General features: G+C 42.9%; 1 protein-coding gene and 1 long non-coding RNA gene across 11 annotated transcripts in view; one reads left to right on the top strand and one right to left on the bottom strand.

The window, feature by feature from the left end:
* PALM2AKAP2 (PALM2 and AKAP2 fusion) overlaps positions 1-25983 on the bottom strand; it is a 484510-nt gene that overhangs the window by 334298 nt on the left and 124229 nt on the right. The gene's annotated exons all lie outside the window — the stretch shown is intronic.
* Positions 396-17581, top strand: LOC131491517 (uncharacterized). The gene is made up of 4 exons (XR_009251496.1): positions 396-483; positions 4959-5057; positions 15463-15517; positions 17543-17581. It is a non-coding gene; the product is annotated as an uncharacterized LOC131491517 (long non-coding RNA).

The following is a 25983-nucleotide window of genomic DNA, read 5'->3' on the forward strand; positions in this document are numbered from 1 at the left end:
ATTGAATCCATTACAAACACAGACACTTCTAACCCAAATTATGCCACTTCTTTCATAAACTTTTATTGTGTAGCTATTCTGTACTAAACATTAGGCTATGGCTTGATATCACAAAGAACTCATAGTCCAGTGCTAATATTGGTGACTTGTTGTCTTCCACACATTTACAATCTGGAAAGATCTATTACAATGGTGCAGAATGTGTGTAACAAATCACTAGTTCATGCTGGGATATTAAATTGTGTTGTGTAAGCACTACCCGTATTGTTTAATGGTTTTTCTGATAGATGCTGCATTCCAAAGCATTACATGGAGAGAATACGGAATGCTAGATTTGCAAAATAGATGTTTTATTAATAAAAGTTTCAGTCTATTTTAGAGCATGAGTCCTTTGGGAACCACAGATGAACATAGCCTACTCCCCTGGGGGGAAAACAGGAGCCCTGTAAACTGAGAGGGAAATGACTTGCCAAGACCCGTTGAGTGAGTAAAAGTTAAAGTCTTGTTAAGTGGAAGCTAGGAGCGTGAAATTTCAGAGTAACCTGAAGCTTTCTCTTGACAAAAGTAATTTTAAAAGGAATGCCCGGGTCCTCCACAGTGTTGGTATTCGTATGAGCTCTCTTTTGCCTTTTAGGGTCTTGTAGAATATGTAGTCATTCAAAACATATGTGGTAGCTCTGCACAGAATCAAAAGGAGGGGAACGGTGGTTGGAGGCTTTTGGCTCCTTTGGTTGTGAAAATTTAGGAAAGTTGATGGGATTTCAAGTATGTGCCGTGTTTCTCTATGTGATTCAAATGATAGATTCATCTAGAGAGTTTCCATGGGGCAAGAAAGAGAAGTTAGAAAACAGAACCAACCAAGATCAGGCTGGATGTCACTTAAGATATATGTTGACTAGGCTCTGTACATGGTAGATTCAAAATGAGCAGTTGGAAATCTATCTAGAAGTGAACGTTAGTATCTTAGTTTGATGGCTTCCTTTTCTCTTGGTTCACTCTGGACATGTCAGCTGACTGATGCTGTGGGTCAGCATCATTTCACGAGAGGAAATGAAGTGGTATAAGGAAGGTATATGGGAATTAGAGCAGGGTAGTTAAGGATCATTCTACATTTGTCTTGCTTGATACTCACATGTTGGCTCATAATAATCCTGTTACTGATAACAGTTTTGAAAAGTGGGATTAGGAAGTAGTAGGTGTGTGTTACACAGAAAAAAGGCATGAACTCTACGGACAAGTGTGAATCCCGGCCCAGAGATTCATCGACTACACCCTTTGAATTCTTTTAGGTGCCCTTTCCTTCTCTTTAACATGGGATGATAACTTTAACCTCATTGGGGTGTTGTGAGAGATCAGGGCATCAGCATAAAATACTGAAAAGAGTGACCACAGCAGCTGCTCCAGAACCAGTAGGTCCTAATTACTCAACCCGATGTTGCTTCATTAATAATGTCATAGACGGGACCAAGTGAGTGACTTGGTTTTATCCATCCTTTTATGTAGGCATTTTTTTAAGAAAGGGGGTGAATTATTATTATTCTTAAAATTCCTCACATTAGTTGGTACTTGTATTTTCTCATAGAGGGGGATTCTGCTCTGTCATTTGTTGTCTAGAAACGTCATTACCAGGCTCTTTTTTTTAACGATTCATAGACACTTACAGTCATATCTTTTGGACTGAATCAATTTAATAATTATAAATAAGAAGGAATGAGAAGGAAATGCTTAAGAGATGGATGAAGTCCTAGGAAAAGATGGAAAACAAGCTTGATTTGGGGATGTTTGGGAAGAGAGCTACATACCTAGGTATTAAAGGTGCTCTTCGGTGGAGTTGATTCTAGGTTTGGGTACAAATTAGCTACAAAGGGAAAAAGTCTTTGGGAAGGCCAGTCTGGTTATGTAATGCCAGCAGACACAATTGGGTCATTGGCTTCTCAGAGAGCTTAGGGGCCAGTCTAGTTTGCCCTAGTACAATGATCACGATGTGCCCTGTCAGCTTGGAATCCCTTGTTGCAGTGTGGCCGTCGACACTTTCATTGTTAGCCATGACTCGATAATGCTGTACACATTCTGGAAGTCAGCACTACTGACAGGAGAGAGACGTCCTGTGGTGCTGGCTGGGAAGTGACAATGGCCTATCAGTTCAGTCCTGTGTGCTCTCCTGGTTGGAGAATGAGTGATCATATTGGGAAAGCTTAGCTTCAGCCCCTACCACGTTTAGATGCTAAGCCCGCATGATGCCCTTTGGAAGGTCTGGGGTCTCAATCTCACATGATTACTCACCCTCCATACGCTAGCAAATGTTTACGAAATCCAACTCTCCCAGATGGGGCCCCCTGGACAAAGTGCCTTTCCCCAAAGCAGCTCAAGGTAGAGTGGAAAGAGCATAAGAAAAAGTGTCGATCTTAGGTCCTAATCCTAATTCTGCCACTCACTGTGTGACCTCAAACAAGTCACTTAACTTCTCTGCACTGAGGCTTTCTGTTTGTAAACTGGGAAGAGGGACAGCTAACTACCTCACAAGGTTCTTATAAAGATGAAAGGAACTCATGAATGAGAAAGTATTCTGAGAACTATAAATGCTCTGTGAGTGTGAAGGACTACAGGGAAAGGGGTGACCTCAAAGTTAGGGACTTAGGGACATAATGACTGGTCAGCAGGGAAATATTTGCAGATCTGTGCAAGACTGTAGCAGCCACAGGCTTGGTCCACGGGAGAAAAAACCCTGTTAATACATGAGACAAAAGAGGCTTCCAAGTTTCTGATGGGCTTCTAAGACCATCAAATCAATAAATGAAAATGATCACCACCACCTAGGACTCTCATTGACTCCTGATGTTCCTCAATCACTCAAGTGATTCTGCTTTCTCTGGTCCAAAGACAAACAGCCCCACATTCCGAGCTATATATTTAACTAGCTTCACTAAATGCAGAAAAGTGTGTAGGGGTCTGACGATAAGACAGGAAAAGCAGAGAGAAAGAGAAGGAAACAGAAAAGCTTGGATCTTTTGTGCCAATTGTATGTGTCGAGCCTATATTTGAAAGCTACTTGATCTGTGTTTACATGAATGTGTTCTCCTTTCTGCATTCATTCAGAGCTAAATTTAACCCACTAGAGGGGAAGGCATACTTGGGGAGGTGGAGGTGGAAAAAGAGCCGACACAGAGGCGGATGCTTGACTGGGAGCCAGGAGCACTGGGGGAGCTCCAGCACAGGGAAGATCGCCCCTCTGGAGGCTCCGAGGATGGAGTCCATGCGACTTCACAAAGGGACATGTTTTCATTAGAGCAGATGTGCCCTCCATTTCTGAGAAGCATGTGAGCTCCCAACAAGACGTTTGATCTTGTGTGTCGGAGAAATCGGTTCCCGACTCTCATGAGCTCCCATGCCTGGCCCAGCCCTTCAGGTAGTGGACACTCAGCAGCTCTCCAGGCCTCCCCCAAAGAATGCAGTGTCTGTCCCCATGGGAAAAGTAGCGGGGAGGCTGGCAGGGCTGCTTCTGACGCAAAGTTGAGCTTGCCTTCCGTGGCGGTGCCATTCCAGACATGTTCCCTCCTGGGGCAACTTTCTTAGGATAGGGGGTGGGGGAGAAGGAGGTTGTTGCATTCATAATCTGAGTTGCATTAAGTGTTATGCACCCATAACGGATACAAGATGGTTTTGCCTGTGCTGGGACTCAGCCGCCGCCCTCTCTCAGTCCTTTGTGATCTCTCTTCTTCCCACTCAATTACCACTCTCCTCCTCTAACTCCTTACTGTTCACTCGTCTCCGAGTCAAGCCCTCAGTGGGCCATGGTTTGCAAATGGACAAGTCCTTGCCACTCAGATAGGTTTTCCTATGACTGGAGAGTTCTCTGCTAGAAGCGAAGACTTCCCTACAGAACAGGCAGTCAGCTTCCATCTGGGACTCGGTCCCCCCTTGTCTTGTGGAAATATCCCTTTGTTAGGATGGGGGAGGGGAGGCCCCTTGGCTTCTGGGATGGTTCTCCTTTATTTGAGGCTCAGCTAAGTCACCCCAGCATCTTGTCAAGCTTTACCCTGTGTATAGCCTCTCCTACTCTCTACTCCTCCCCAGAGAACTTGACACCTTCTTCATCTGTTTGTCCCACTCCAAATTTGGTGCTTTCTCATACCATATGCTATGTCTGGAATGTAGCCTCCCCCTCGCTTTTCTAACTTTCCAAGTCTCCTCTTGTTAACTCCACAGAGTTCCAGAAATCCCAGCCCCTCAGGGTATGCCTGGCGGTCCCTTTGGGAAGAAAATTGGTTATCCCTCCTAATTCCTAACATAGTGTGTGACTTACAAATTGATTGCTTGATTTGTGATTCTTTCAGTTAACTTTAAAAATCATAAAATCAGAGCCCTGAAGGAGACCTTAAATTAATCAGTATCCCTCAGGCTGCCATGATGGTTGTTGGCATGTCACAAAGCTACTTAAGTTGGGAGGAAGCATGGGTTGGACAACCCTGGCCTTAAATACCAGTTCTACCACATAATGACCTTGAGAAATTTATACGACTTCTTTGAGCTTAAGTTATTTTATCTGTAGAATGGGAAAGATAATAGTATCCATTTCATGAGATTATTGTGACCATCAAATGAGGTAAGGTATCCAAAGCTCCCGACATATTGTAGGTGGTCAGTGAATAGTTTTATTATTATGAGCATAATCCTATTTATTCATTGATACCTGTATCAGTCTGGATAGTTTTGCCTGGATGTGCCTGTGTTCGAGGGAAGGCTCCTGAGTTGCTTGCTTGGGCCAGCCCCGGGTACTATGGACTGCAGGCTTGTGTCCCCCAAAATACATATATCGATACCCTAATCTCCAATGTGATGGAGACAGGGCTTTTGAGAAGTAATTGGGTCATGAGAGTGGAGCCCTTGTGATGGGATTAGTGCCCTTAGAACAGGAGGCATTAGAGAGTTTGCTTTCTTCTCCTTCTCCACCATATGAGGACACAGTGAGAAGACAGCCATCTGCAAACCAGGAAGAGGTTCCTCACTAGGAACGCAGTCTATCTGCACCCTAATCTTGGACTTCAGCCTCCAGAACTGTAAGGAAACGTTGTTTGTTGTTTAAGCACCTTATGGTCATTTGTTATAGCAGCTCACAGCTGACTAAGACACTACGTCTGCCCATATGGCCCTTCAGACTAGAGCTGCTCGTGAAGGCTCTTGACTACCCTTACCACTAGAGTTTGCTATCCAAGGTCTTCTGATGGTGTGCAAACTTTTTCATAACACTTTGGCTTTGCCAAAGTCTGCACATATCATGAGAGACTGAAAGAGAGAAAAGTGCAAAGTGTTCTAAAGTGATATATGTTACCATCTTGAACAGTGATCCTAAGCTTTGCGGGAGGGCAAATCACAGAATCCTTTTGAGAATCTGGTAGGAAGTAGGGGATGTTTCCCAGGGAAATGCATATGCATACAACATTTTGTGGACAATTTCTGAGCTTTCAGGAACCTTTTGAATTCTTCCATGGATACCCTAAGAAGATCCATGGACCTCTGGTTTAAAAAAAAAAAAAAATTCTCTGCTCTGGAACCTAGAATATCAGAACAATTGAGAGAGACAAGAGAAAAGATTTATCTCCAAGATCCAAGAAGCTCACCTTGGTTATCAATGCAAGAGTGCGGGAAGTCTGGAGAACTCATGCGTAGCCTCATCGTGCCCCTGACCTAGACAACAGCTGCCCAAGCTGCTTGCTATTGGCTCTGAGAGCTGCCTTCCTTTGTTCCAAATCACAGCTCTTGGCAGAGAAAAGGCACTGGGCCAATGAACCCTCTCCCTGGGCATGAGTTACCTCTCTCTCTCTCCCAACCTGAAACTTCCTCTGACCAATGTCTATCCAGCCTTTAGTCCTTCTAGAATGGCCTTCACTTGATCTCCCCTGAAAAGATCTGTCCTGCATCTGTATACAGTAGGTAATCTTTCAATCTATTCTTGACTCCTAGGATTAGCTTGAAACTGCTTTCTATCAAAACAAATACAGGTATCAGGACCATGCGTTTGAACAGAATAATGAACTGATTTGTCCATATCACCCTCGAACAGCATTAGGCTGTACTTCATCAGGCACCATTATGAATAGCCTACAATATTCAAAATCTACTTTCCAAGGCTGGCCCCACTTCCTTGCCTCCACCACTGCTGAGGGAAGTCATTTGACTTCCAGTTTGGAACTACCAGCAAGAATTCGAGCTTGACCCAAAACCACTGGACTCTCCAACTTCCAAGGAAAACAGCCCGTCGCTGAATTAAAGACACTGTTAGGTTGGTTGGAGCCAAAACAAATGGAGCAGCCTTTTCCTTAATAAGGGGGAAGCAGCCTTTCCAAGGTGGTGAGGCAAGCAGCAAATGAAGTGTCAGATTTCAAACCCCAGCACCCTGGAAAGCCAGGCAAATGACAGTGTCTTTTAGGATGACTTCAGGGCAGTCTTAAGGATTGAAGTAAAACAGTCTGAGCAAGTGAAATCCTAAACTTGATAATCCCATTATTTTAAAAAACGTCGTTAACAGCCCTAGTCCGTAGAAGAGACATTTGGTAAGAATATGACCATTGTCAGAAAAAAAAAAAAAAAACGGGCAAAGATACACTTTGCCATTTTACTTTAACAGAAATATGAACGAGTGCTTTCCTGATTTGTAAGAAAGCAGAAACAGATTGATTTAAGTAAAAAGCTGAACGTTTCCAAATGTCTTGCTAAATTAAATAAAGGTTTGAATGGAGTGTTAGAGAGAATAGCTTGAATTTAAGGGTAAAATTTTGTTTTTTTAAATTTATAAACATGTACATGATGCTTATTCTGTCCCTGGATCCCTTCTAAGTGATTTGCAAGCATTAATTGATGTAATCCTCCTAATAGCCCTATACGGGCTGCATTATTATACCCATTTTACAGACAAGGACACTGAGACACAGAGAGCTTCCACCCAGCTTCTAGGTGGCAGATGTAATAATATCAAGTAACAGGCTTGTGCTGTTGGAAGCTTGTACCTGAGTGGGGCTATTTCAATGTGGGGGGGGGGGGTGGGCGGCGGTTAACTGCATTATAAATAATATGCAATTAAAAGAGTAAAAGTGATTTCTTTCATTTTGAGGTACTTGGATCATCATCCTTCTGAAGGGATAAGACCTCAGATACAACCATAAAAAGGGGAATCAACTAAGTCAGTTTCTTCCACCATGCCTTTCTTTCTTTTTTCCCATCCCTTTGCCTGTCTGTATGCCTGTTGGTCTGTCTGCCTGCCTGCCTTCCTCCCTCCCTCCCTCCTTTCCATCCTTCCTGGTCCAAGTATTGGGCACACACTTCTCACCAAGCGTTGTCCCAGGTCCTGGGGATCAGCAGAGAACAAGACTTACATTCCAGGGAAGGGAGAGAGACATGAAAAGCAGGGAAATCTACAATATAACTTCAGAAATGTTCTGAGGAAAACTAACCACACTAAGAGGAGAGAGTGGTGTGGGGATGAATAAGTGACACTCTATCAGAGAAACCTGAATGGAGTGAGTAACAGAACCATGTAAATATCAAGGGAACAGTGTCCCAGGCAGAGGGAGCAGGCAACGGAAAGCCTCTGTGACGTGACACGGCTGTGCTCAGCATCTTGGAGAGGCAGCAAGGAGACCGGTGTGGCAGGGGCAAAGGGAGTGAGGTGATAGTTGTGGGAAAGGAGGACAGAGAGTGGCCTGGTCAGAGCACGGCCTCAGGAAGGTATGGACAAGGTGTGAAGGAAAGTATTTATATTTTAAAAGATCACTCTGGGGATGCCTGGGTGGATCAGTTGGTTAAGCATCTGACTCTTCATTTTGGCTCAGGTCATGATGTCATGAGTTCGTGAGATCAAGCCCCACATTGGGCTCTGTGTTAACAGCTCAGATCCTGCTTGGGATTTTCTCTCTCCCTCTCTCTTTGCCTCTCCCGCTTGCACTCTCTCTATCTTTCTCAATAAATAAATAAATAAATAAATAAACATTAAAAAAAAAAGTAACAGATCATTCCGGCTGCCTTGGAGGAGGCAGGAGAGAGAGAAGATTCAAGCAGGAGACCAGCTGAAGGATCGCGTGGGGTTGACATGAGAGAGGGTTGACATGGAAGGTGGTAGTGGTAGACAGAATGATGGCCTCCAAAGATGTTGACATGCTGATCCACGGGCTGATCCTGGAATCACATGCTGATCCATGTGCTGATCCATGTTACCTTACATGGCAAAGGGACTTTGGCAGAGTGGACAGGAGTGGGCACTGAGGGAACTGTCACATGGACAGACTCGGAAAGCCTTCACTCCAGGTTGGAGAAGGAGCGGCAGGGGACTGAGGAGAGGGGACATGAGCCCTTGGCTCAAACCCAGTTACATCATTTCTCCAAGATCAGATTCCTCCATTGGAAAATGAAATTAATAGTGCCTAACCCATACAGGTATCTCGAGGGTGAAAGGAGACAATCCATGTGGAGCCCTGGGCCCGGTGCCTGGCAGGTACCGAGCACTCTCGTAAACGCCGAACAGCAACATTCCTACGAGAGGGGTCCGGTGCCGCAGCTGAGAGCGTTGCCAGGATAGGGTGCTCGGCTCACATACCAGCTCTGTATTTACTAGATGGGGGACCCTGGGCAAGGTGCTTACCTTCCCTGTGCCTCAAGTTCATTCTAAGTAACCTGAGGCTAATAATATCTACCTTATGGGCTACGTGGAAAGGTCTGTCTTGGCCTTTATTATTCTGGCAATGAGGATGATAAATAATGCATGCCTTCTAAAAGATATAATTAGTATTGACTCTAGATCTTATGAATCATAAAATATGAAATGAAAATCCAAAGGATTGGTTTGCCACGTAAACAGTAAGAGTCTTTGTAATCAGGTATTTAAATAACTCATAATTTTGCCTAATCAACATGCAGCCAAAAGTTCACACGAGATAAGTGAAGCTGCTCTTGGCTTCATTTCTGGGGTGATTTCAGGATGCTGTGAGTCCAGTCATATACTCAGCAGCGAGGGCCTCGCCGACAACTTAAACCTTGGACGGGGCTGCTTTGAGGAAATCACAATGAGTTTGCAAGATGCCAACACAGTCTTGGAGAATTAACATCCTCTGTTAGCCGGCTCTGATTGTAACCTTCCACTCCCTCCCCTGCCCAGTGTGACTGGAGACCTCTGAGTCACTATACCTGGACCAAATCGAGGGCCAGGGACTTTGGTATTTAATGATGTCTAGAAAACACACAAGTCATTAGTGCCAAAAACAGAGGCGACAATACTATTCCCACTCAGCAGAGCAATTGGCTTAGCAGTTTAGACACACACAAACAAATGGCCCTTTTATGGGTAAAACGATGACCCTGAGCTTTGAAATCTTTAGAGTGCTAAGTGTGTGGCATTTCCTTAAATGCCTTCTGAAAGGGCTCCTGGGACAGTAATGAATGTTCATTTGACATATCTTATCAGAGAAGTCAGAGCGAGCCTGCCTGTGTCTCCTCCCAGGGTTTGGCAGTGTTAGTGACAAACTGGGGGAGCTTCCAGACAGAGTGTGGCACGAGGCATGTGACAGGCCCGGGTGTAACCAGGAGCCACATGGCATCCATCACAATTGGTCCCCGTATTGACATCGAACCCCTGAAGAAGCCGTGTGCCCACCACGTCTGCTTGGGCTCAGGAGCTGCACTCACAGAGGGGTCTGTGCACAGCAACACCAGCATCACGGTGGAAATGCAGATGCTCAGCTAGCCTGAAACCTACTGAGTCAGGATCTGCATTTTTGTAAGATCTCTCGGTGATTCGTGTGCACGTTCAAGTTTGAGAAGTGCCGGTCTAGGGCCTGCTGGGCCCCAACTGTGACAACGCAGTGGAGACTCGGGATGCTTTAAAATAATGCCGCTCCCTGAGATCCACTCCAGAAGTCTATTAGGATCTGTTTTCAAATTTCCCGGGTGATTTTATTATGCAGCTAGGATTAAGAACCACTGATCTAGAATCCTTGATGAAGAAGATGATTGTGGTAACGGTGGTGGTATGGATATGGATAAGGATATGGATAATGACAGCAATGACTGCAGGGACCTTTTGTGAGCACCTCCCCATGTCAGACTCTTCTTATTGCCATCTTCACTCACCAAAGTCCTATGAAGGGGAACTATTATTTTCTCCACTTCAGAGATGAAGAATTAAGACACAATCTAAGGTCACACAAAGTGGATTGGGTAGAGACAGGATTTGCACTTTTAACCTCTTTACAAATCATTGAGCCTGTCCCAGGCTGATTTTATCAGAATCTCTGAGGATGGGGTCTAGGGAGCTTGATTTTAAATTTATACACCAGTGAATCTTTTTCATACTAAAGTGTAATATGTGAGAAACATGTTTTATCCAGTCCCAAAGTGGTTTGTTAATTTAGGACTTTGGAAATGGAGAAGAATCAGGGTACCCTGGGGAGCTATGAGTTTGTTCAGCAGTTACCTTGAGCATCATGTACAGGACTGTTTATATACATAGTTGTTCATAATTTCCACTACACAGATGTAAGTCCTAAGTAGCCACATTCCTTCTTTTAATAACTAACTGGTCAGATCTTCTCATTGCAGAAGGCCCCAGTTTTAGTTCAGGTTTTTCCCTGTGGTTCCACATGATCCATGACTCGGTTTTCCTTTTCCCAGTTATTATTCATCCATCCAACCATTCATCCATCCATCCATCCACCCACACATCCATCAATCCACCCATCCATCCATCTATCCAACCATCCATCCATCCAACCATCCATCCATCTACTACTCAATGCCTTCAATTACCGACCATACTGGCTTTGGGATGTAGAGTTGAGTAGGGTGCAACCCTCACAAAGCAACAAAAACATTAATGGGCCTTTACAGAACAATGAATAAAGTTTGGTGATGGAGAAATCAAAGATGCACTGGAGGTAAAGAGGAAAAAGCCAATTCCTGGGGTCTGGGGGAGAATGCCCAGGCAGGAGGGAGGAGCTGGTGGTTCCCATGAAGGCTTCTCAGAGGAGATTAAGTAAGAACTGCACTGCAAAGGTTGCATAAAGCCTCAATAAGGAGGGGAATGGTACATAAGGAGAGGAAAGAGGCTGGGCAAGGCCAGGAGGCAGGAAATAGTGCAGTCCTATTCTGGAGAGGTACGTGCAAAGTGGAGGGACGTGGGAGATGGCCCTGCTGAGATGAGGCAGGCACCCGGCCACGGCTTCGCTCAGCATGTCACATATTCTCCCGCAGGTGGTGGGGAGCCACTGAAGGGTATAAACAGGGAAGTTACTCTGGAAAGATCAGTGGGGCTATGTATTGAGAAAGGATTGTCATGTGAAGACTGTATGCAGGGAGACTATTTTCAGAGTCTTTAAGAGAGATGGGAAGCTCCTGAATTGAAAATAATTGTGATAATGGTAGTGAGTTGAATAGTCCAGGTCCTAACCCCCCGTGCCTGTTAACATGACCTTATGTGGAAACAGTCTTTGCAGATGTAATTAAGGCTCTTCCAATGAGGTCATCCTGGCATTTCGGGTGGGCCTTAACCCCAATAACTGGTATCTTTATAAGAGAAAGGAAAGGGGGATTTGGGACACACAGACCCAGAGCGGGGAAGGCCATGTGAAGACAGAGGCAGAGACTGGAGTTAGGCAGCCACAGACCAAAGAACACCACGGATTCAGGCAGCCACAAGAACACAGGAGAGAGGCATGGAACAGATTCTCCTTCAGAGCCTCCAGAAGGAAGCAACCCAGTGGAGACCTTGATTTCAGACGTCTGATCTCAAGAACCAGGAACAAGAGAGGATACGTTGTTATTGTTATTATTTTAAGCCCCCCAGTTTGGAGTAACTTGCTCATCCTAGGAAACTAACACAGCAACTAACACTGAGTCCTTCCTCTATGCCAGGTACCATGTGAGTGGTTCATAGGCATTAGTTCATTTCGCATTCCCGACAGTTCCGTAAGGTAGGTACTAGTATTAGCATTCCCATCTATCAGATGGGAAAACTGAGGCATACGGAAGCTAAGTACTTTTCCCAGGGTTACAAAACCAGTAGGTGGCAGAGAAGGGCTCTACACACAGGCCACCTGGGAGGAGAGCCTGCAGTCTCAGTTGCCTGGTCTAATGTGGGAGAGATGGAGAGGAAGAAGCAGACTTGAGGAGGTGGGGAGAATTACAATTAACATTACATGACAGTTAACTGGGTATCTGGAGGGTGGGCAGGAGGAATTGAGCCCTCCAGATTTCAGGTTGCTGTGGTGCCTCCAACCTCTGAGTTTCCATCAGCTTCTGTTTTCCATGCCACGCCGCCTCCCAGGATGTGCTAACCTGTCCACCTCTCTGGTCCTGTTCTTTGCATCTGCTTCTCAAGGAGTCCTCCAGGGCTCTTCCCCAATATGTCCTCGAAGTGGCCCCACTCCTTGACTTCCTGGACAGTGGTCTCGATGCCTCCTTCTCTCTTCTGGCTCTGGCTGCATGTTCTGACAGCTTTGAGCTCTCCCCTGGCACTTAACTTCTCCTGACCCTACAATCCTCATGTTTATTCTAGTTTCTGCTCTCAGCATCCCTGTCCCTTTCCTCCCCTGTCCCCATCCCCCTGAAGAATGAGAAGAGGCAGCATCCATGTGAAGGGCTGGTAGGAAAACCAGCCTTGCCTTGTCTTCTAAAGCAAAAGTTCACTTCCTCTGTGTTGTTTTCCTATTTCCCTTTGTTAAATTTCCCTTCCTTTACCGATGGCTGTGCTGAAGGCAAATGACAAAAAAAAAAAAAAAAAATGCTCAAAAGTACTTTTTGCTTCTTTGTAATAATTTAGTGGGGTTCTTTTTTGAGTTTTTTATGGGTTTTGGGGTGTTTTTTTTGTTTTTTGGTTTTTTTTTTGTTTTTTGTTTGTTTCTTTGGTCTACAGTGAGTGCGTTCCATTAGTTTGGGTTGCAATGATAAAGCACAGGGTCTGCTGTGCTATTGCCATATATAGAAGTGTACATTGCTATTTCAAGAAATTGCCAGCCCTTACGATTCCCTCTGCAGATTGGTAGAAAATCTGCCAGTGGGCATAATTGACCAATTAATTTAAAGGTGGGTATTAGGATCATTCTACAGGTCTGCCATTAAAATAGGCTTTTACTATACTCTGAGACAAAAAAAGTTCATTGGAAGGTCCAGGATATCGAATGGGCAAATGTTTTAAATAAAAAGTGGTTACTTAGACCAATAACCCAGGTGTCACTATACTTCCTCCCACTGACAAGGTTCGTGGCCCAAAGAGAAACTATTTGGGAGACAGAATTACATAAAGGGATAACGAGAAATTCAAAGGATTGAAAACATCCCTGAAATACTTTGGAAACCTCTTTGGAAAGCGCATGCATTTATAGGATAGAATGCTATGTTTTACATTGTTCATCTTCGTCCTCAGACATCATTTCGCAACATTCCACAAAGTGATATTGTCAACATTCCTGACACATTCATCTGCTTTCAAGCATTCAGATTGTTTTTAGAAAAGCAATAGTCTTATTTGGGAAGAAATTTGCCATGTACCCTACTGGTTTGCCAGCAACTTAAAGTACCATAAGATTAGATTTTCCTTTAATTCCAATACTATTTTATATATATCCTATTGTGTATTCAAATGTATCCAAGACATCAAATATCTACTAAAATTGTCTAGGTATTCATATTAAGTTCATTTTACTTAATACTGACTTTTCCTCCTTACAGTCTAGAAATAGAACACAGTAAGTCATGATTAACTGAATATTGCCTCTGGAGTGGTCTTTAATGAACATAAACCTTCATTCAAACAATAGACAATCCAAAAGGAGATAGTTAAAACTTGCTCACACTCCTTCAATGCACATGTTGAGATAACGTACCCTGACACAAAATCAGAGATTGAGAGATAATTTGCACTTTACTTGGAGTAGAAAAGCAAACTTTAAAAAATAAGAAAAATTTGATACTTGAAAAACTACCAGTGAGCCACTGGGGGAAAAAATTCAGTATGTTCGCATTAAAAGGATCAGAAAGGTAAGATTCCTCTTTTACGCGTTCACTTAACAGTATTTAATGAGCACCTACTATATAATAGGGACTGTGCTAGTTTCTGGGCTTATAGTGAGTGAATTTCTGGTAAGTGAAAGAAAACTCCTCCAACCAGAGCTTATAGATCTTCTTTTTACCTCTCCCTTCCAAGATGTTGGGGGAGAGGGAGCCTGGAGAAGTGCATAAAACAAAGTCTTTCAAATCAGAGTTCAGTTCAATCCCAGTACTTCATTCACTAGAGTTCTGTTTGGGGATAAACCACATAAACAACCTGAACTTCAGTGTCCTCATCTGCAGAATGGGAATAATAACAATTCGTAAGGTTCTCATGCAGATTACACAAAACACTGGGCACTGTGGCAGTGCTCCATACAAAGCAACAGTAAAGTAAGCAATAAAGAACATTATAACAAATATTAAACTTTTTTTCTGTCTCCGTATCAGTTTCTGCTCTGCCTCTCTCCCACTTCCTTTTCACTCCTTCCTTGTGACCACTGTCTAACCACTCACATAATTTTGGTGAGCAAGCCTACTTAGCCTAAATTCCACAAAGCAATGGGGAAATTGTTTCCCCTGGGTTTCATTGCAAAGGGCTGTGGCTTAGCGTAAAAAAGAGCCAAACACAAAAAGCTGCAGAGTATATGATTCCTTTTATATGACATTCTGGCAAGGACAGAACTATAGGGACAAACATCAGATCAGTGATTGATAGGGGCTGAAAATGGAGAGACAGACTGATGGTGAAGGGGCCCCAGGGAACACTTTGTGGTGATGGAAATGTTCCGTATCTTGATTTTGGAGGTGATTATACACCTGTATACATTTGTCATCACTCACTAAACTGTATACTCGCAAAGAGTGAATTTTACTGTATGTAAATTATACCTCCATAAACCTGACTTTAAAAAAGAAGACTGTGGCTTAGGGCCTTCAAGGCTTCCTTCAGGAAAAAAAAAATCTATAAGCAATACAGGAAATTAGTGATGCTCTTGGGAATACACTTGCATGAAACTAACTATAACAAAAACACACATTGATAGTCATCCTAAGAGAGGTACACAGTTCTCTGGGAATTCAGAGACAAGAGAAACATCCATCCAGGGATACCAAGACATCATGGAAGAGGTTGCATTTAAACTGAGTTTGAAGATTGCAGTTAATCACTGGGTTGTTTTTTTCTTCTCTACCAACTATGATCAATATCTTAGACCATAGCCTCTGTTTATAAGTTGCTTGCAAAATTTGTCATAGGTTTGCTTCATTTTCTATTCTAAAAGTTCATGTGTGATGTGTCTGCCAGCAATTAAGTGACTCACATTATCCTGCCCCTTAAAAAAACAATCGGTTTTGAGGCTACATTTTCTGAGTTTGTGGTATTTAGGACATTGGTTTTTACATGTCCACTTATAAAATGTTCTTCCATTCTAGGAAATGAAGAAAAGTATGATGCCATTAGAGGAGACAGCATGGCCACGCGTAAGAGGTTGGAATGGGGTCCCAAAGCCTGATTCTATAATTCATAAGTGGCTCTACAAATCAAGATCAATAATCCAAAAGAAAAAGGGAGGGAAACTATGTAAAGACAGTTCAAGAGAGAAAATACAGGGACATTTAAATGTATGAAAAGATGTTCAATCTCAATGTGACTAGTGAAATGGTAACTTCTCAATATATGTTTCTATGAATCAGTGAGACATAAGGTCAACCATCCAGTACAGAAACAAACAAATTAAAAAAAAAAAAAGGAAATGGACAGTTCATAGACCAGAAAATATAAATAGTGCCTTGGTACATATAACAAGATGCTTAAACTCACTCATACTAAGAGAAAGGCAAATTAAAACTGAACTGTTCCATACTCATAAACCTGGCAAAGGTTTCTGAGTTTGTTAACACAGCGTTAATGAAGGTGTAGGAAAATCCGCTGCTGCTGGGTCAAGTTTTATGGAGAACCATTTGGCAATGTCTATTAAAACTACAAATGTACAGTGACTTTGACCCAGCAATCCCACTTCTACGAATTTTATCCTACTGATCACCTGTGTGCAAAAATGACATGTTACTCACTGCAGAATAGCAAATAAATGCCCCTCGGTAGGGCTGAGTTTTTGTATACCATACAATAGAATACCTTTCACTGTAAGAGAGAATATGAAAGCTCTTCATGTACTGATAAGGATCAATCATCTAATCATATTAGAAACAAAAAAAAAATCAAAATGCAGAAGAGTGGAACCATATGTTAACATTTAGGTTAAGGAAGGGGTGAGGGTGGTGTTGGAGAATGTATGTGTGTATTTGCTTATATATACGTGGACCATCTCTGGAAAGATATGCAGGTAGCTGGTAACAGATTTGTCTATTGGGAACCTCAGAGGAGTGGAGGGGCAGAAGGCTTTGGTGGCATGCAATCTTTGTGCCTTTTGAATTTTAGCCCACGTGAACATACTACCTACTCAAAAATAAATACAATTTTAAAATTAATAAAAATCAAAACAGATAAACCAAGGGGGAAAAGAGAGAAATCTGGGATGTACTCCTCATTCAGCCATTATGTTTTATGACCACAGACAAGTCCCTTCCCTTTTTTAAGTGGGGTCTCCCCATATATAACATAGAAATAAATGAATGTTTAATATCAGATATTCATAAGGACTTTATAGAAAAATAAGTAGGATAAGGGGACAGGGGAGGGGTGGAGGTGGGGGCTGGGTGCTATTTTCAGATCAAGTTGTCAAGGAAGGGAGCTCCTTAAAAATCCAGAATCTCAGGCTCTGCCCCAGATATCTGGAATCAGAATCCCGAATATTATAAGATCCCCAGATAATTACTATGCACATGGAAGTCTGAGACACCCTGGTCTAGCTAACCCCTACTCATAGTCACCTTGAATGTGACCTCCTTCCAGAAGGCTTCTTTCACTCTACCTTTATTCTACCTAGTCCACACTGAATGCCTTTCTCTGGTCTCCCATGATCCCGTGTGTTTCCCTCCATATTTTTTGCCACATTAATAATTTTCTGGATTCTTCTTCACCTCTACCAGAAGATATGCACTGCTATCTCACAGTCCTCGGCATAGAGCCCAGCAATACGTAACAGGTGTAAATAAATATTTCTTTAACAAACGAATAAATGAATGGATGAACCAGGCCAAATAAAAATGTGTGGAAATGTGTTCGTTTATCTTTTTGACATTGACTTACTCTCAGACATTTCTCCCTTTGGGTTCTTGCTATACGTTCAACTGCCAACCCATCGAGAAAGAACAAGCACACCCTGGAAATAGCTATGCTCCCCATCCTCCCCCATGGCAAGAGCTCAGGCATTTTAACAAATATGACTCTTCCAGCTAAGTCTTTGCTTGCCTATGGATTCAGCTCAGATTAGAAATAAAAGCTTTAGGTTCAGATGACGTTTTTGAAGGGCCAGAAATTCCCTAGAAATCCTACCTTCATCTTGCTCTATGCGATGCATTTCCCAAACTGACTCAACTTCTTATTTTGCAGCTCAAACTCCTGCAGAATTCCAACCACACAGAGGAGAGGGGCTGTAGGAAAAGCCCAAGCATGTGGTGTATCAGAACCCATTTACCACCATGTGTGCATGTGACTTTCAGGAGTGAAATGAAAGGGATGCTGGCCAAATCACAGCATGGCGGGAGTTCCCTCCAGAGGCTGGCCACAGTGATGGCAAGAAAAGCAAACAAAAGGAACATTCTTTCTCCTCGTGAGTGAAACAAAGACCCTACTGAGAAGACTGAAGTGAGCAGTAGAGCTGTAAAATCAACAGAAATGGGGGCTGTCTGTGGGGGAGGCATCTGGTTTCAATGTAAACATCCTTAAAATGTTTCAAGAATGAATGCGCATTTGAATAATTTATTACTAAACTTTTTTTTTTTTACCATGGATATTTAGGGAAGATTCAGAATTGAAGATATCCTCACCTATGCCCAACTCAACTGTAGTTCCTACTCAGTTGAGACCTTTTCTGAGTAGAGAACATTTGAAAGCAAATGAAACAGAATTGCCTGTGCAAATCCAGGATCGCCTGGCTGGAGGAAAGTATATTCTGAAAGACTCACATGAACATAGAACGTTAAGTAGATTGTACAGTTTGCACAGGAAGCCAGGGTAGGGGTGCGGTGGGGGTGCCAGTGCCTCTCCCTGCTCTGGTTTCTGTTGGAAGTTTCTGCATTGGGAAAGAAACTTGTCTTGAACTGACTGCACTTGCTGCTTCAGATCGTGCATGTAATATATAAAGTTATGAAAGATGCTCTAGAAAAGAGCCTGCAAATTAGTGATCCAGGCATGTTTTGTTTGGGCCACACTAGATCTTAAAAAAAGAATGTCTTAAATTGGTTGCCCAACATTTAAAATTGTTCTGCACGGCAACAAATGGCTGGATCAGAATAGAACCCATTTGTTAATCACCTTTAGAAATACATTCCAGTTTGTCCCAGTCCCAACCACGCCTGTTTAACTGGCCCAGGTCCTACAAACACACACACACACACACACACACACACACACACACACACCCTATGGCAGCTCTCAGGATGAGGAAAAAAAAGTTTTGTCTCCACCAATGGGCCAGACCTTTGGCCATTCTAATTTAGGTACCTTCCTTATTATCTCATGATTTCTCTTTTTCATATGATAACAGAACTTCCTTCTTTCTTTTTCTTTCTTTCTTTCTTTCTTTCTTTCTTTCTTTCTTTCTTTCTTTCTTTCTTTCTTTCTTTCTTTCTTTCTTTTTCTTTTTCTTTCTCTCTCTTCCTCTCTCTCTCTTTCTTCATTCTTCTCCTTCTTTTCCTTCTCCTTCTCCTCCCCCTCTCCCCCTCCTTCCTCCTCCCCCTCTTTCTGCTATTTTCTTTATACTACTTTTGCAGAATTTTACGAACGTACATTTTGTACATTCTCTTTTTCTCTCTTCTTTAATGAAGAACCAAACATGCCAGTGTCAGGGAACATCTTCATCAATAGTCTTTGTCTTAAGTGAGAGACCTTTCCTTGGCATCTCTTATTTCATACACCTCCTTTGGCTCCCTGTCTGCCTGTTCTTAAATATAGCCCTCTAGGGTGTAATTACCTACAGTCTTGATTTCTGGATTCTTCTTGATAAATCATGAGGTCTGGCAATATTGGCCATAGTGAAATCATTGTTACTGCACTCATGTAGGTTAAAGGGCACACTTTTCATCACTCGTAGGAGCAATAAAGGCATGTCAATGATCTCTACCACCTTGGAGCTGTTTAGGCTCTGAATGCCAGAGGACAGCTAGGAACCGAAGCTCATGGTCTCCAACATAAATCTCTTTGACATTAGCCAAGGGTCCTGAACATCCAAAGAAGGAAACAGATTACTATGAGAAACTTGGGAGCAGGGGCAGGACTTATTTGTCTCTGAATTACTGAGTCCTAATTGCAGTGCTCAGTCCTGCTGCCTTGTATGAAATTAGTGCTCAGAAAATGCCTGTCAAATGGAGAGACTTGAGATCACAGGTATAATTCTAGACAACAACAAAATGGTCCTGAATCCTTCAATAAGATTGCCTAATATTTTAATTTTTGTAGTGAAAATATTTTTACGAAATTGCAGGTTCTTAAAACTCCCAATTCTTAGAAAACATTCTGGGTTTTTTTTTTCCCCAACTATTAAAAATACGTTTGTACTTACTAGAGAATTCACATATAGCTGACCTTACAAATCATAAAGCTCATAATTTTCAGGTGAGGAAACCAGTCCCAGAAAAGAAAAAGACTTGTCCTAGAGTAGGTTATTGGCAGTCTGGATAAGAACCAGATCTCTTGATTCCTAGTTCAGTGATTGTTTTTCAGCCCTAGGGATCTGCCCAAGCCCAGGAAGCAGTTCTAATATGGCAGGACACATGACCAATTTCAACAGTCTGTTGGAGAAATGGGGAAGTTCCCTGCTTACACACTGTGAGAGGCCTGGGCACCTCTGAAGGGCACCCCTCAACCTGTCAGGCCAGCTCCTGCAAAGGCTAATGGGCAGCCTAGGGGGATGGAGACAGAAATACAAGAGCTGCTCCTCCCACCTCAGACTTAAAGCAGGTGTCCCGGTGGTCATGGGAACCCTAAGAGCAAACCCATCCCACCCCAACATCAAACTGTAACTCCCAAGTCCAGAACATAAACGTGTAACTGTAGTCATGACAGAACATGACATGTGATGGTAGATGAAATCAATCATCTAACTTATGAAACATCATGACTCTGTTTCTAATACAATGGACTAAAGACCATGCATTATTTGATTAAGGTCTAGAAAAGACCAAAGGTAAACTGGGATTGCCACTTTGTAGACTCCCTTACTCCAATTTTTCTTACTCCTCTGCCAATAGTACATGGTTACCTACAGATTCTAATGCCCTCCTGGGAATAAGGACCTGGGCAGGTGACATGCCCCTGGGGCAGAGGGGCAGCCCAACTCACCAAGTCCAAGGGGAAGGAGTACAGAGGCTGGGCACATTTGCCATGGTTCATATTCTTTCTCCTTCACGTGCTTGGTCATTCCTTTACAGTGAAAAAACCTACTCCATTCCAAGTGATTAGCCAAATAAGTGCCCTAGAATAAATTACGTAATTAAGAAGATGGCCTTCCAAACAGCATAAAAAGCAGTTTGAGCTGGTAAATAGTTTAATGAAATTGGTCAGAAGAACAACTTCTGCTGGATCCATTTCATGGTCTTTAAAATTATGGAGTCCTTGGGGCGCCTGGGTGGCGCAGTCGGTTAAGCGTCCGACTTCAGCCAGGTCACGATCTCGCGGTCCGTGAGTTCGAGCCCGCGTCAGGCTCTGGGCTGATGGCTCGGAGCCTGGAGCCTGTTTCCGCTTCTGTGCCTCCCTCTCTCTCTGCCCCTCCCCCGTTCATGCTCTGTCTCTCTCTGTCCCAAAAATAAATATAAAACGTTGAAAAAAAAAATTAAAAAAAAAAAAAAATAAAATAAATAAATAAATAAATAAAATTATGGAGTCCTTAACATTTTAGAAACGGGAAATATCTTACTTCCTGATTCACTATTTGTTGACACCTACCAGATAGGCAACATTTAGTGCAATTATACATGCATACACACACACACACACACACACGTATGTATTTGTGTGTATATCTATGTATGTATATATATTAAGTGTGTGCATATATAGACATATATATATAAAGTAGGCTCTGTACCCAAAGCATTTTTAATGAAAGATCCAAAACCAGAGACTAACTGAAAACTAGTGCGGTGGCTTAACATGAACCACTTGTAAGACAAGGGCAAAAAGAACTGAGGCTGGTGAATTTGTCAGCTGGTGCCCTTTTTAGGGACCTGCTAGACCTAGACTATTACATATTTAGTCCAGATGCCATAAACACCAAAAAACCATGAGAATATTGGCTTGTGGTAGTAGTAGTAATAATAATAATTATTATTATGGTGTATCCACATCCGCATTCAAAGCCCTCCACAATATGGTGGTAGCTTATGTCTCCGGGGTGATTTTCCCCCACTTTGTAAATATGCTCCAATCCAACTAAATTTTGACTTTGGGCAAGTTTCTTAACCTGTGCCCTGGTTTCCTCATCTGCAAAATGAGGAAAATAGCAACACTACCTCATAGGGTTGCTGTGATGATTAAGTGAGATACTAGATCCAAAAGACAACAGTGTCTGCACCAGATCTCCACCGTCCTCCCTTCAACCTCCAGGGGATATTGCTGGTGCTTCTTTTTACTGGGCTAGCACACTAGATGAGTCTATGAGTATGAGGGCCCTGTGATATGGTTCTAATAACTATCAATTAATAATGAATAAAAATTAATAAGGAAGCCTATTTCTGAGTTACTAAATATTAGCATATGTGATCAAACACCTACTTTGTAGCTTCCATTTTGTTCCATTGCTTCCATTTGTTTGGGGGCTTCTTGTGCCCTGTACCTATTAACTAACTTACCAGGGTGGGGACGAGACATTCTTCTGTGCTTTCTAAAATAGAATCATCTGGCTAGCTGTTCTAAGGGACTCCTATTTCCCCCCAGACCCCCTGGCATTCCCAAATTCATTATCAGAAAGTGGGTTCAAAGACCAGTAGTTCAAGGCAGATAGGACATCCTGGAGCGAAGAGCAGAGTGGATTTTTTGCTGTCATCTGTTTCTCACTGGCTGACACTCGAAGTGGTTGTCATTCCCTGGTGCAGAAGGAAAACACCATAAAAGGCAAGGCTCGAGCAGGCTGTTAAGCAGTTCTGAAGTGTTCAGGGGCTGTGAACCCTCTTGGGAAGGAGGAGCACACCCCTGGCAAAGACTGCGGCACACTTCGTGGCAAACTTGTGCGGGAACAAAGCACATATTGTTACCTCCGAATGCCAAGCTCCACAGGCTAGTAAAATGACGTAGTATACCTTTAATGGGGTGAGGGGAGTTGGCTTCCCTGGAACGTTTTGGATGGAGTCATAACACAAATAAACTGGATTCTCAGGTCTGGATGTATAAAGCTCAGAGCCAAGCTGCGTGGTCACAACTGGGGCAACCCAGACTATTGTGTAAATCAAATGCAGAAGCCGGGGCGTTCTGGCAGCTGCACATCTGCAGGCTCGTGTGTAGAAAAGACGCCTTTGAAACACTTCCTAGCGGCCTTTACTATCTGCCACTTTTTCTACATGTGTTTATTGTTCATACAATCGATGATTTCTGCTCATTTTTATTGTTGCTAAAAATATGGCAGCTGAGTAACGTTTTGGATAAACCTGGAGCGGATTTAGCAGGACAGGGGAGAATGTGAGTGTAGTTCACGTCCATTCTCTGGGCTGAGTATGTGCGTGTCTGCAGACACACACACACGCGTGTACACACGTGCACACACATCCACTAGAGTTGGTTCCAGAGATCAGGAGGGAAGGAAGTGAGGTAGTGTTCACTCCAGCCAAGTCAAGTCACAGAGGAAGTGAGAACTTTGAACAGTGAGCTCCATTTTTCAATGGTGAGAGTGGTGGTCTACACGATTTGGGTCTGCTGTCCTGCCATTTGATGAAAGGTAGCTCCTAAGAGCTAATAGTCGGGGATCTGAATATGATCAAAAAGGAAACCTGCATCCACCGATAAGATTTGATTTAAATGCCGAATAAGCTGTCAGAAAAGTTACTTGGTGTCTAGGCTGAGAGGAGGGGCTCCATTTGGTATCCCAAAATGATAGGGAGTGAGAGCACACAGGCCTTACAGGGAGCTTAGGAGAAAGTGCTTTAGCCTGTGAGTCTCCTGGAGGGGAGGACTAGAGCAAGAAGTGAACGTAGCTGGAGACTGTGAGGTCCTGATCTTCCAATGAGAACACCCGAGCTGCTTATAATATTCCCAGAATCCCATGGGGCACCTGGGTGTCTCAGTCGGTTAAGTGTCCGACTTTGGCTCAGGTCATGATCTCACGATTTGTGAGTTCAAGCCCCGCGTAGGGCTCTATGCTGACAGAGGGTGTGAAGCCTGCTTCGGATTCTGTGTCTCCCTCTCTCTCTACCCCTCCCCCGCTCATTCTCTCTCTCTCTCTCTCTCTCTCTCTCTCTCTCTCTCTCTCTCTCTCTCTCAAAAATAAACATTAAAAAATTAAATAAAAATATTCCCAGAATCCCAGTTAACATATTGGAGCAAATGATGTTAAGAGAAGTAACACCTTGTTGGTGGAGGGCGAGAGCACTCACAAGCACTGAAATCAATTGCTTGACTTTCCTCAAATGCGATGTTAAAATTGTCAATCACTGTTTTAGACACTCTGACTCTCAAAATATTTAGGAAATCATAAGATAATCGAGTATAGCAGGGACCTAGTGACTCTCTGCCAATCTTTTCCTTTAAAGATGAAGAAACTGAGGCTCAGATAAATTGTCCCAGGCCATGAAGCTAGACAGTGTCAGCAGAAACTTGCAAGGTATTTTTCTTTATCCTCGTGATCCAGAAATACGGTCATTCATTTTGCCTGGAGTGTGACAACCATATTCTTAGTTTCAGCACAGACAATTGCTTTTTCAGATCCTTTATAATTATTCTTATTCCAGTTATTCTTACTAACTCAAAAATGTCTATTATTTTTAGGTTGGGATTCCTTTCCCTGCCCTCCCTATCTAACAACATCTTTCCTGCCAGTGGCCTATCTTTTTCCTTTTCCTCTGCATTTCTGAGGGAGATTTCTAATTTATTTTCTCTGTAATGGGTTCAGTCCTCCACTGACTCAGTTCAGTTATTTGCTGCCTCTAATAAGGATTTTCATTCTGCTCTTAAGATTTTAGCTCTCATGGGGCACCTGGGTGGTTCAGTTGGTTGAGCCTCTGACCCTTGATTTTGGCTCAGGTCATGATCTCACAGTTTGTGGGATCGAGCCCCACATCAGGCTCTGTGCTGACAGCATGAAGCCTGCTTGGGATTCTTTCTCTCCCTCTCTCTCTCTGCATTCCCCACCCCACCCCACCCCCACCTGCCGCTGTTCACGTTCTCTCTCTCTCAAAATAAATAAATAAACATTCCTTAAAAAGATTTTAGCTTTCAGTCATATATTTCCCATTTTTCGTTTTCATTTTCATTTCATTCCACCCCATCCCTATGACCTTGGGATTTTCTATTTCTATTTTTTAATGGCCATAGAGAACATAGACAGATGATTATATCCATACACCAAACAAGAAACAAAAAGCACATTTTGCCACTTTTTGGAATTCATTCATTCAGAATCTATAATGTCCCGAGCCCCATGCTAGGTTCTGAAGCAAGTTATGTCCCCCTACTCTCAGAGCATGCGAGAATATATATTAAGAAATGCACATCATAACAACCATAATACAAGGTTGACAGTCTTTCCTGCCTTAAGAAAGGCTTAAATCTCAAAAAGATATTTTGAATCCTATACATTTTTTGAAATTTTCTTCTGGTTCTTACAACAGACAATTTTCAGAGGTCTCATTCTCTGCTTTAAGATTCATGTTCCTTTTTCTGGGGTCTACAGAATTTTTTCCACTGGTTCCAAGTAGTCTTTTGTATTATTGTGTGCTTTCAGTATGATTATTTAAATAAGGTAAACTCTCTTCAGACTTAGTGTCCACAGTCATCAATGGCATGAAGTTGGCATTGTCAGTGCCCACCTCCATCCCTATGATGATCTCATTCCTACAGCTGGAGGACAGGTGGATGTGCAGCTTCTACCAAAGGCCAGAGTCCGATGCACTTCTGTTCTCCGCCAACTTCCAGCATCTCCTCCAACCCCCCATTGTCTGGTTCTTTGAGGCATTGGCTCTGTATACATGAGAAACTACAACTCTGGCATACAGAGTGCTTCTGCCCTATATCTTACTTCTTGGACCCATCTGAGTATTGAACTAATAGAACTATACTTCCCAGGATGCAACGACACATTACACATGTTTTGCGAGGGGGGGGGGGTGGTGGGAAGGTCTTTTTCTTTTTTCCATCTGTTGGTTTTGGGTTGTTGTTGAGGCTGGGTGCATAAAGAAGGGTGAATGGGAAATGGTTTTGTGGCTGCCTTAAAAGGAAGCAGCCCCTCAAAAGTAAGAAAAAGGATACTCGGCTTTCTGGCTGGAATAGACCAATGGTTTCTTCAAATTGAAGATTCTAGGAAGGCATAAAAAGCCTTTCCCCACTCCCTCTGCCTCTGCCCTTCCCTCAGGGACACTCCTCCTAGATTTTGGCAGTAGGCTATTTGACAATCATACTGTTCAGGGCTGTGGTGAACCATCTTTCTTGTTTCTGAGTCTTTCTGGGCATTTTAGGAGTGAGTAGGGAGAGTTGCAACAAGAGTGCGATCCAGATGCCATGTCTCCACCGTCCACATATGCCTTTTAATCTTCTCTACCCAAATGTGACAAGTAAAAACAAGAACAAAAATAGAAGCTAAGTTAACCATGTAAGGGGCCAGTATATGCTTATGTGGTATGGGTCAAAGA

The sequence above is a fragment of the Neofelis nebulosa genome, chromosome 12, assembly GCF_028018385.1.
Source record: "Neofelis nebulosa isolate mNeoNeb1 chromosome 12, mNeoNeb1.pri, whole genome shotgun sequence".
Classification (NCBI taxonomy): domain Eukaryota; kingdom Metazoa; phylum Chordata; class Mammalia; order Carnivora; family Felidae; genus Neofelis; species Neofelis nebulosa.